The sequence below is a fragment of the Salmo salar genome, chromosome 27 (assembly GCF_965601325.2).
Source record: "Salmo salar chromosome 27, fSalSal1, whole genome shotgun sequence".
Taxonomy (NCBI): Eukaryota; Metazoa; Chordata; class Actinopteri; order Salmoniformes; family Salmonidae; genus Salmo; species Salmo salar.
In genome coordinates, this window is record NC_138317.1 from 19,159,293 (window position 1) to 19,170,758 (window position 11,466).

The 11,466-nt window shown below is 42.4% G+C and overlaps 1 protein-coding gene across 1 annotated transcript in view; it reads right to left on the reverse strand.

Annotated features, from left to right (window-relative positions):
• The window catches only part of LOC106588589 (voltage-gated potassium channel regulatory subunit KCNG2), a 39,296-nt gene extending 28,648 nt beyond the window's left edge, over window positions 1-10,648 (reverse strand). Inside the window, exon 1 of the mRNA XM_014177739.3 lies at window positions 10,113-10,648. The gene's annotated coding sequence lies outside the window, so the exon portion shown is untranslated. The remainder of the gene's footprint in view (window positions 1-10,112) is intronic.
• Between the last annotated feature and the right edge of the window lie 818 nt (window positions 10,649-11,466).

The following is an 11,466-nucleotide window of genomic DNA, read 5'->3' on the forward strand; positions in this document are numbered from 1 at the left end:
CTATCTTCTGTATACCACCCCTACCTTGTCACAACACAAATTATTGGCTAAAACGCATTAAGAAGGAAAGAAATTTCACAAATGAACAAGGCACACCTGTTAATTTAAATGCATTCCAGGGGAATAGATCATGAAGCTGGTTGAGAGAATGCCAAGAGTGTGCAAATCTGTCATCAAGGCAAAGGGTGGCTACTTTGAAGAATCTCAAATATAACATATTTTAATTTGTTTAACACTTTTTTAGTTACTACATGATTCCATTTGTGTTATTTCATACTTCACTATCATTCTACAATGTAAAAAAAATGTAGAGCGGTGAAAGCTGCTACACTAATGACTGAGAGACAGGGAGAAAGAGAGAGAAACAGAGGGAGAGAAACAGATAGAGGGAGAGAAAGAGAAACAGAGAGAAAGACAGACAAGGTGACAGCAGGACAGAATATATGTATTAATGCTGTAATGTGTATGCATGAAAGACAACTGCAGATTTAGAAAGTCCAGAAAAAAACAAGGTTGAGCCAGGAGTATCCATCACCTGCTGATTAAACACAGTGAAACGTGTCAGTGCGCTCCAGTGCCTGGGTGGATTGGCTCAGTAACGCTCCTTTCACACGTACTGATGTGACAACCAAGGGGAAAATAGGCCCCAGATAAAATGTCACGTCTTCTGCTGAAGCCTTATGTGTCCTAATGTATTTACCACATGCTCTTTGTTTTATTTTACAATGGGCAAAAGGGGCACAAAAATGGGAATGGATTCAGGGTCAAGTGCAGATAATTGAGTGTGTTTGTCCAGAGTTGGGTAGGTTACTTTCTAATTTGATACATTTACTCGTTACCTGTCATCATAGTGGTCTCTGACTTGTGGTCAGACTCGCTCATATGGAACAAACTTACAGTTATGCCTTTTTTCAATGATGAATTGAATATCATTGACAAAACAGAAAGGTGTCATCATGTACTCTTTTGCAAACGTCCTTTCTGAATTTAAAAGTAATCCAAGAAGTAATACTCTAGTTTTTCAAAAGTATCTGTAATCTGCTTACAATATTTCTCCGGGTAACTTAACTGATTATAATTACTCGTTATGTAATCAGATTACATGTAACTACATGTAAAAAGTATTCTGTGTAGGGTACACAAATGTAATTGGTTAGCAATGTCAGTCAAACTGGCCCCCTCTCTATCTCTCTCTCTCTCAGAAAATGACAGGTCCATAAATGCACAGAACACCACCGCTGAGAGGAGAAGGTTATGGAGCGTGACATAACACCCAGGAGATCTAAAGGCCATAGACCATACATTGTTGTCACTTACAGGTGTAACATCTTAAATTTGATCACTCTTACTGCTGACAATTTTCCTGTACTGCAGGAAATGCAGATGAACTCAGTGATTTACATAAACTAACTGAAAACTTGCACTAACATATGGTTATATTAACAGAATTGCACTTTTCATGTAGCCTACTTTTGTCCAGCTAATAGCCTAACCACCGATCAAGCAACAGTATAGACTAAACGTTAAAATGCTGTTGCTGCAGGATTATTTTGCTACGACAATACTGGTAAAATGAAGATCCTACATCTTTATGATGGACCATGTATTCATACATATAGGACCTTTGACTAGTAGTCAACATAATAATGAATGCTGAGACAGTAGCCTGGTCCCAGATCCGTTTGTGCCGTCTTGCTAGTTAGACAGATCATCAATCTGAGGGTAGTACAATGCTTGGTCCTACATACAGAACTACTGAGAGATGTGAAACACAAGTTAGTCCTCTGTGACTTTGCACTGATGGCAAGCTATAAGTAGCCTCACTCAGGTAGTGCTCACCAGTTGTGACCGCTGGAGGGACTACACCATCCTTCTCAAAAAGGAGTCCCGTGTAGTCTCTGTAGTAAGATATTGTATCATAGCAACATGTCTACTCTACATATCCTGCCATACTAGAGTGATTTGGGCTTCCAACTTAATCTGTGATAGTGTCTGTGACAGTGCTCTGATGGTTTGGGGAATAAGCCAATATCCATATTTGACGGACTAAACGTTTATCTGCAGAGATAACAGAGAGCTGCTGCGCTGCTCTTTCAGTCCTGGCTGTTGTAACATTGTGGAATTGATTATTTCTTTCTTAGTGCTGCTGGTGTTTGACTGAACAACTGAAACATGGAAGCATAATCCTGCTTCACTAACCACTTTCACAAATACACATTTACCATAAACATTCTGAAAGCCCAAGATGGGGTAATGAAAATTACAAAACCAAAAAATCCATTCTAATGAATTCACTTCAAATAAAAGTTTGCAGGTTATAAAACGTATTTTCTAAAGTCCATCTCTTGCCCCGGGGGGTTATAGAAATGAGTTTGTGTCACTCATTTCCTTGGATGCATGATAATTGTGGCCTATTTAGGCAGCCCTTTAGGGTGTGTTCGTAAATTCACTCTGGCTATCTACTCCGATTTCATAACACTCTCGTCTGAGCGTGCCAGAGCGCAGAATAACTGATGAATTTATGAACGCTCAACACCCGTTGAATATGGCCGGTGTCAGTAAATGTCGGCAAAAAAGCATAATTAAATTGTTGTCAGCAACACAGTTGCAGTCCCCAACGCTCTGGAGAACATGAAAACAGCCTAACCAGCTCTGTTAGGGTGAGTAAAATGGTCAGAGTGAAGTGTTCTCTCATTTGTGTCTGGAAGTAGCTAGCAAGCTAGCCAACATTAGCCAGTTAGCGTGGGTGCTTGACTACTGTTGTGAGGTCAGAACTCTCGGATCAACCCTACTCCTCGGCCAGAGCGTCCAGTGTGCGCTCTGAATGCTCCTATCAAATAACATTTTATTGGTCACATACACATGGTTAGCAGATGTTAATGTGAGTGTAGCAAAATGCTTGTGCTTCTAGTTCCGACAGTGCAGTAATATCTAACAAGTATTCTAACAATTTCCCAACAACTACCTAATAAACACAAATCTAAAGGGGTGAATGGGAATATGTACATATAAATATATGGATGAGCGATGGCCGTGCGGCATAGGCAAGGTGCAACAGATGGTATAAAATACAGTATATACATATGATATGAGTAATGTTTGGGCTAAATTATAGATGGGCTATGTACAGGTGCAGTGATCTGTGAGCTGTCAGAACAGCTCACAGATCACTGCACCTGTACATAGCCCATCTATAATTTAGCCCAAACAACTACCTCTTCCCCTACTGTATTTATTTATTTATTTTGCTCCTTTGCACCCCATTATTTCTATTTCTACTTTGCACTTTCTTCTATTACAAATCTACCATTCCAGTATTTTACTTGCTATATTGTATTTACTTTGCCACCATGGCCTTTTTGCCTTTACCTCCCTTATCTCACCTCATTTGCTCACATTGTATATAGACTTATTTTTCTACTGTATTATTGACTGTATGTTTGTTTTGACTCCATGTGTAACTCTGTGTTGTTGTATGTTGTCGAACTGCTTTGCTTTATCTTGGCCAGGTCGCAATTGTAAATGAGAACTTGTTTTCAACTTGCCTACCTGGTTAAATAAAGGTAAAATAAATAAATAAATAAAATAAAAATGTAAGATATGTAAACATTATTAAAGTGGCATTATCTAAAGTGGCATTGTTTAAAGTGACTAGTGATCCATTTATTAAAGTGGCCAGTGATTGGGTCTTAAAGCCTCTCTGAATTAGTGATTGCTGTTTAGCAGTCTGATGGCCTTGAGATAGAAGTTGTTTTTCAGTTGTTGTCCTTGAAGATCTTTTCGGCCTTCCTGTGACATTGGGTGCTATAGATGTCATGGAGGGCAAGTAGTTTGCCCCCAGTGATGCGTTCTGCAGACCACACCACCCTCTGGAGAGCCCTGCGGTTGAGGGCGGTGCAGTTGCCGTACCAGGCGGTGATACAGCCCGACAGGATGCTCTCGATTGTGCATCTGTAAAAGTTTGTCAGGGTTTTGGGTGACAAGCCAAATTTCTTCAGCCTCCTGAGGTTGAAGAGGTGCTGTTGCGCCACTGTTTGTGTGGGTGTACCATTTTAGGTTGTCCGTGATGTGTATGCCGAAGAACTTAACACTTTCCACCTTCTCCACTGCTATCCCTTCGATGTGGATAGGGGGGTGCTCCCTCTGCTGTTTCCTGAAGTCCACGATCAACTCCTTTGTTTTGTTGACGTTGAATGAGAGGTTGTTTTCCTGACACCACACTCTGAGTGCCCTCACCTCCTCCCTGTAGGCTGTCTCGTCGTTGTTGGTAATTAAGCCCACTACTGTTGTGTCATCTGCAAACTTGATGATTGAGTTGGAGGCGTGCATGGCCACGCAGTCGAGGGTCAACAGGGAGTACAGGAGGGGGCTGAGCACATACCCTTGTGGGGCCCCAGTGTTGAGGGTCAGCGAAGTGGAGATGTTGTTTCCTACCTTCACCACCTGGGGGCAGCCTGCCAGAAAGTCCAGGACCCAATTGCACAGGGCGGAGTTGAGACCCAGGGCCTCCGGCTTGATGATGAGCTTGGAGAATACCATGGTGTAGAATGCTGAGCTGTAGTCAATGAACAGCATTCTTACATAGGTATTCCTCTTGTCCAGATGGGATAGGGCAGTGTGCAGGCGATTGCATCATCTGTGGACCTGTTGTGGCGGTGTGCAAACTGAAGTGGGTCTAGAATGGCCGGTAAGGTGGAGGTGATATGTTCCTTGACTAGTCTCTCAAAGCACTTCATGATGACAGAAGTGAGTGCTACGGGGCGGTAGTAATTTAGTTCAGTTACCTTTGCCTTCTTGGGTACAGGAACAATGGTGGCCATCTTGAAGCATGTGGGGACAGCAGACTGGGATAGGGAGCGATTGAATGTCTGTAAACACACCAGCCAGCTGGTCTGCGCATGCTCTGAAGACGCGGCTAGGGTGCCGTCTGTGCCAGCAGCCTTGCGAGAGTTAACACGTTTTAATATTTTACTCACATTGGCCACGAAGAAGGGGGAGGGGCGAGGTCGGTGGCACTGTATTATCCTCAAAGCGGGCAAAGAAGGTGTTTAGTTTGTCTGGAAGCGTGACGTCAGTGTCCGTGACATGGCTGGTTTTCTTTTTGTAGTTCGTGATTTCCTGTAGACCCTGCCACCTATGTCTCATGTCTGAGCCGTTGAATTGCAACTCCACCTTGTCCCTGTACCGGTATTTTGCTTGTTTGATTGCCTTGCGAAGGGAATAACTACACTGTTTATATTCAGCCATATTCCCAGACCTCTTTCCATGGTTAAATGCGGTGGTTCGCGCTTTCAGTTTTGCGCGAATGCCGCCATCCATCCACGGTTTCTGGTTAGGGTTAGGTTTTAATAGTCACAGTGGGTACAACATCTCCAATGCACTTCTTTATAAACTCACTCACCGAGTCAGTGGATAGATCTATGTTGTTATCTGAGGCTGACTGGAACATATCCCAGTCTGCGTGATCAAAACAATCTTGAAGCGTGGATTCCGATTGGTCAGACCAGCGTTGAATGGTTCTAGTCACTGGTACATCCTGTTTGAATTTCTGCCTATAAGACGATAGGAGCAAGATGGTGTCATGGTCGGATTTGCCCAAGGGAGGGCGGGGGAGGGCTTTGTATTAATCGGCATGGCCGATTAATTAGGGCCGATTTCAAGTTTTCACAACAATCGGTAATCTGCATTTTTTTTACGCTGATTATGGCCGATTACATTGCACTCCATGAGGAGACTGCGTGGCAGGCTGACCACCTGTTAAGCGAGTGCAGCAAGGAGCCAAGGTAAGTTGCTAGCTAGCATTAAACGTATCTTATAAAAAACATACATAATCACTAGTTAACTACACATGGTTGATGATATTACTAGTTTAACTAGCTTGTTTAACTAGCGTTGCAAATAATCAATGCGGTGCCTGTTAATTTATCATCGAATCACAGCCTACTTCGCCAAATGGGTGATGATTTAACAAGCGCATTCGCAAAAAAAGCACTGTCATTGCACCAACATACCTACCACTAAACATCAATGCCTTTCTTAAAATCAATACACAAGTATATTTTCTTAAACCTGCATATTTAGTTAAAAGAAATTCATGTTAGCAGGCATTATTAGCTAGGGAAATTGTGTCACTTCTCTTGCATTCTGTGCAAGCAGAGTCAGGGTATATGCAGCAGTTTGGCCACCTGGCTTGTTGCGAACTGTGTTAAGACCATTTCTTCCTAACAAATACCGTAATTCATTTGCCAGAATTATACATAATTATGACATAACATTGAAGGTTGTGCAATATTTAGACTTATGGATGCCACCCGTTCGATAAAACTGAAAGAATAAAACGTTTTGTTTTCGAAACTATAGTTTCCGGATTTCACCATATTAATGACCTAAGGCTCTTATTTCTGTGTGTTTATTATATTATAATTAAGTCTATGATTTGATATTTGATAGAGCAGTCTGACTGAGCAGTGGTAGGCAGCAGCAGGCTCGTAAGCATTCATTCAAACAGCACTTTCCTGCGTTTGCCAGCAGCTCTTCGCAATGCTTGAAGCACAGCGCTGTTCATGACTTCAAGCCTATCAACTCCCGAGATTAGGCTGGCAATACTATAGTGCCTATAAGAACATCCAATAGTCAAAGGTGAAATACAAATGGTATAGAGATGCGCAGGTGAAATACAAATGGTATAGAGAGAAATAGTCCTATAATTACTACAACCTAAAACTTCTTAACTGAGAATATCGAAGACTCATGTTAAAAGGAACCACCAGCTTTCATATGTTCTCATGTTCTGAGCAAGGAACTTAAACGTTAGCTTTTTTACATGGCACATATTGCAGTTTTACTTTCTTCTCCAACACTGTGTTTTTGTATTATTTAAACTAAATTGAACATGTTTCATTATTTATTTGAGACTAAATAGATTTTTATTTATTTATTATATTAAGTTAAAATACGTGTTCATTCAGTATTGTTATAATTGTCATTATTACAAATATATATATAAAAAAATGTTGGTCCTCCAATAATCGGTATTGATATTGGCGTTGAAAAATCATAATCGGGTCAACCTCTACATTGTATGCATTGCGGAAGTTAGAGTAGCAGTGATCGAGTGTATTACACCTGCGCATAGTGCAATCTATATGCTGATAGAATTTAGGTAGCTTTGTTCTCAAATTTGCTTTGTTAAAATCCTCAGCTACAGTAAATGCAGCCTCAGGATATATGGTTTCCAGTTTACATAGAGTCCAGTGAAGTTCCTTGAGGGCCGTCTTGGTGTCTGCTTGAGGGGGAATGTACACCGCTGTGGCGATAACTGACGAGAATTCTCTTGGGAGATAATATGGCCGGCATTTGATTGTAAGGAATTCTAGGTCGGGTGAGTAAAAGGACTTGTGTTCCTGTATGTTGTTATGATTACACCATGAGTCATTAATTATGAAGCATACACCCCCGCCCTTCCTCTTCCCAGAGATGAGTTTATCTCTGTCTGCGCGATGCATGGAGAAGCCCGGTTGCTGAACCGATTCCAACAACATATCCCGAGAGAGCCATGTTTCCGTGAAACAGAGAATGTTAGAATCTCTAATGTCTCTCTGGAAGGCAACCCTTGCTCAAATTTCATCTACCTTGTTGTCAAGAGACTGGACATTGGCGAGTAGTATACTCGGGAGCGGTGGGCGATGTGCACGTCTACGGAGCCTGACTAGGAGGCCGATCCGTCTGCCCCTTCTGCGGCACCGTTGTTTTGGGTCGGCTTCTGGGATTATGTCCATTGTCCTGGGTGGTGGTCCAAACAGAGGATCCGCTTCGGGAAAGTCGCATTCCTGGTCATAATATTGGTAAGTTGACGTCGCTCTTATTTACAATAGTTCTTCCCGGCTGTATGTAATAACACTTAAGATTTCCTGGGGTAACAGTAAGAAATACATAAAAAAACTAAATACTGCATAGTTTCCTAAGGACTCGAAGCGAGGCGACCATGTCTGTCGGCGCCATCTTTCAATCCTAGAGCTAAAGGCTCTGAATTTAAGAATGGACAAAGTGAAAACGCTCTGAATTTACGAATGCCCAGAGCACACTGAGCGCACTATAGCACTACAGATTGAATTTATGAACACACCATTAATGAAAGCAATTATAAACTGCACCAGGTGAAAGTAGATATTCAAAAAATGTGACATGTATCAGATGTGAGCTATCTAGTGGACCAATACTCAGATGATCTATTCAAACAGAAAGGAATGGAATCTTAGTAGTTGGGTAGTTTTGTTATTAAAAATGTGATACTTTGTTAATTTGCAAAGGGCTTTAGAGAGAATCCAAGGTACAGTATCAGATAAATAACCTCAAGGTAAAGACTTAGAGACGCTGTTTGATGCCACTGAGATGCACAGTAGAGCACTGGTTTCTGTACAGGCACCGGTATGAGAAGTCCATCAACAATAACACTTTCAGGCGAGTCTCTCTATTTTTCCACACATTTGCATCTTTACACAACCACACAAAACAGTGGTTGTTTTTCTATTGGTAGAATGTGATGTATGAAATGCAGGTGGTCTATGGTGGCTGTATCATGTAGTTTAGAGACGGACATCGTAGCTCAACTAAGACTAATTTCCTCCTTGAGGGCAATAAAGTTGATCTCACCTATAGCATCGGTCTTGAAGGTAATCATCTCTCCCTGTAAATCCTCACGTATTACATGGTCTGTCTATGTGGTTCTGGGAAACGTATAGGACAAATGGGAGAAGTGTCATGTGTACCAGCCTCCCGACACCCAGTCCACATCCCTATACTTCCACCCTAACCCGACCCCCAGTCCACATCCCTATACTTCCACCCTAACCCGACCCCCAGTCCACATCCCTATACTTCCACCCTAACCCGACCCCCAGTCCACATCCCTATACTTCCACCCTAACCCGACCCCCAGTCCACATCCCTATACTTCCACCCTAACCCGACCCCCAGTCCACATCCCTATACTTCCACCCTAACCCGACCCCCAGTCCACATCCCTACACTTCCACCCTAACCCGACCCCCAGTCCACATCCCTATACTTCCACCCTAACCCGACCCCCAGTCCACATCCCTATACTTCCACCCTAACCCGACCCCCAGTCCACATCCCTATACTTCCACCCTAACCCGACCCCCAGTCCACATCCCTATACTTCCACCCTAACCCGACCCCCAGTCCACATCCCTATACTTCCACCCTAACCCGACCCCCAGTCCAGTCCACACCTCAACAAGTTAATGAAATGCGGGAGGAGTGTATAATATATAGATAATCCATACAGGCAGTAAAAGGAGAGCCCTTCGAGAGGGTAGGAGCTGTTTTCAAAGGGTGTATAACCCATTGACTTGAAAATAACTCAATCTCCCAGGTATTGACTGTAAAAACAAATAGTCTGTATGGTGGATCCCCTGATAAGGGTACATGATAGGTTCAAGACAGAGTTTAGCCCAGAGGGTAACATTTAGACGCCTACAATAGAAACATCCTTTCTATTGCGTTATATACAGTTATAGCCCCATTTGTTTTGGGGTTATACAATTATTGGCATCCAGAATGCTTGCACTGAGCCAAGTTGATCAAACCCCGAATACTCCGGTTTAAAAGCCTATATTTGAAATAATCTAGAGATTCATTTTATATAGGAGACAACTTTCAACCTGTCTCTGTCAGATTTTGCCCATCTTGCAAAAAAGAGCCGCTGCCGTAGCCTACCGTGCCTAGGGATATGAGAGAGAGAGAGAGAGAGAGAGAGAGAGAGAGAGAGAGAGAGAGAGAGAGAGAGAGAGAGAGAGAGAGAGAGAGAGAGAGAGAGAGAGAGAGAGAGAGAGGGGGGGGGGGGCGTTGGACAAGTAATTCATTGTAAGAGTTTAAAATAATTTTTTAAAAATCCACACAACATGCACCGTAAATAAACATTAGGCTAGCTAGCCTATAATATGGATGGACATTACAGCATAGCCGACAATAGCCGGGTAGCCCAAATTCGCCGCGCACGCCAACACTTAGACAAATATTTATTCAGCATTCATTTTTGTAAGTGTCTGTACAAACATTGAAATATCATTCATGATTATCACACCTACCCGCTGTGTTCGGCTTGTGTCCATTGGCAGAGAACTTCCCCACATTTCGATATCAGTTAAGAAAGCGCATATTGGTCAACATAAAACACATGGTCCAATCTACTCCGTCCTCTGAATAAATGGTCCTAACTTGGTATTTGACTTTATACCAGGGCAGGTGCACTCAATCCCAGGTAACTTCCGAACCATTAGGAGCAGGTTTGAAGGTTTGGTAAACTTGCTGCACACCCGCATAGAAGAATGAAAATACTGAAAACTACTTTGATTGTTTTAAATCGAAGGGACTGAAATGAACAAAATAACCCACTCAACCGGACGAGACTCACGATAGAACAGTTAGAAAAGACGCCGCGGATTTGAGAAGAGCCCAGCGTGAATGAATGGGTGTTGCTGCTCTGAGATAATTCCAATTTTACGTCTCTTCTCTGACTGTCTTGGAGTCGGACACTCTGTTCTGCTCACGCTACATAATCGCGCACTGCTCTGCTTCGCTTCTTCCCTGAATTGACTTCTGCTTCCAACAGCCAATTCAAGTAGCTCACTCTGTGATTGCAGAATAAAAAATGTAAAAAAATCATGAGGCATGCAAATGATTAAATGCGCACAAGTGAATTGTGTGCGTACAAATAAAATATAGGTTATGCATAATTCGAGTTTGGAACTTTCTGTGAGTTATAAAATATCGACGGGATAAACACAGCTAGGACTACTGCAGTTATGTTATTGCATTATTACATGGTTATAGCCTCCTCATTGTCCTATAATGGTGTAGGACTACCGTCGACTATGGTGTAGGCCTATGAAATAAATGGTTTAGAGTGATAGTCCACCAAAATTGAGGAATCCCTAATAGAAGAGGGGAAGTGAAGGATGGTGAGGCTGGTGAGGACGTCCTCCTTGATTGATAGGTGTGATGATCGATGCCTATCTTACAAAGCAGGTAGCAGCCAGGGACAGAAATACATCATTTGCCTGTTCATTTCAGTGCGTGAGTCTGTTACAACATATATCAATACTATAGGACACATCTGTGTCACAAGGCTGTAATTGCTTAATGTGTTTGATGGATGAAGAAACGAAGCAAACCCGGATAATCATTACATCACTAATGAATGTCTGAAGGATGGACCTCTGTAGATGGACAGCCTGGAAACAGATGAGGGTTGACACAGGGAAGGTGATGACCTGGCATTTTTACACTGATACTGTTAGGCCTATTCACCAGCAAGCACACCATTGGCTGGAATGAATAATTGCCACACTCAGTGGTGACTGGATTGAGTTAGCCTCTCAAGAAATATTACAGTAAATACAAATATAGAAATAGAGAGTTGGGGCCAGGAGTTTTTCCTGA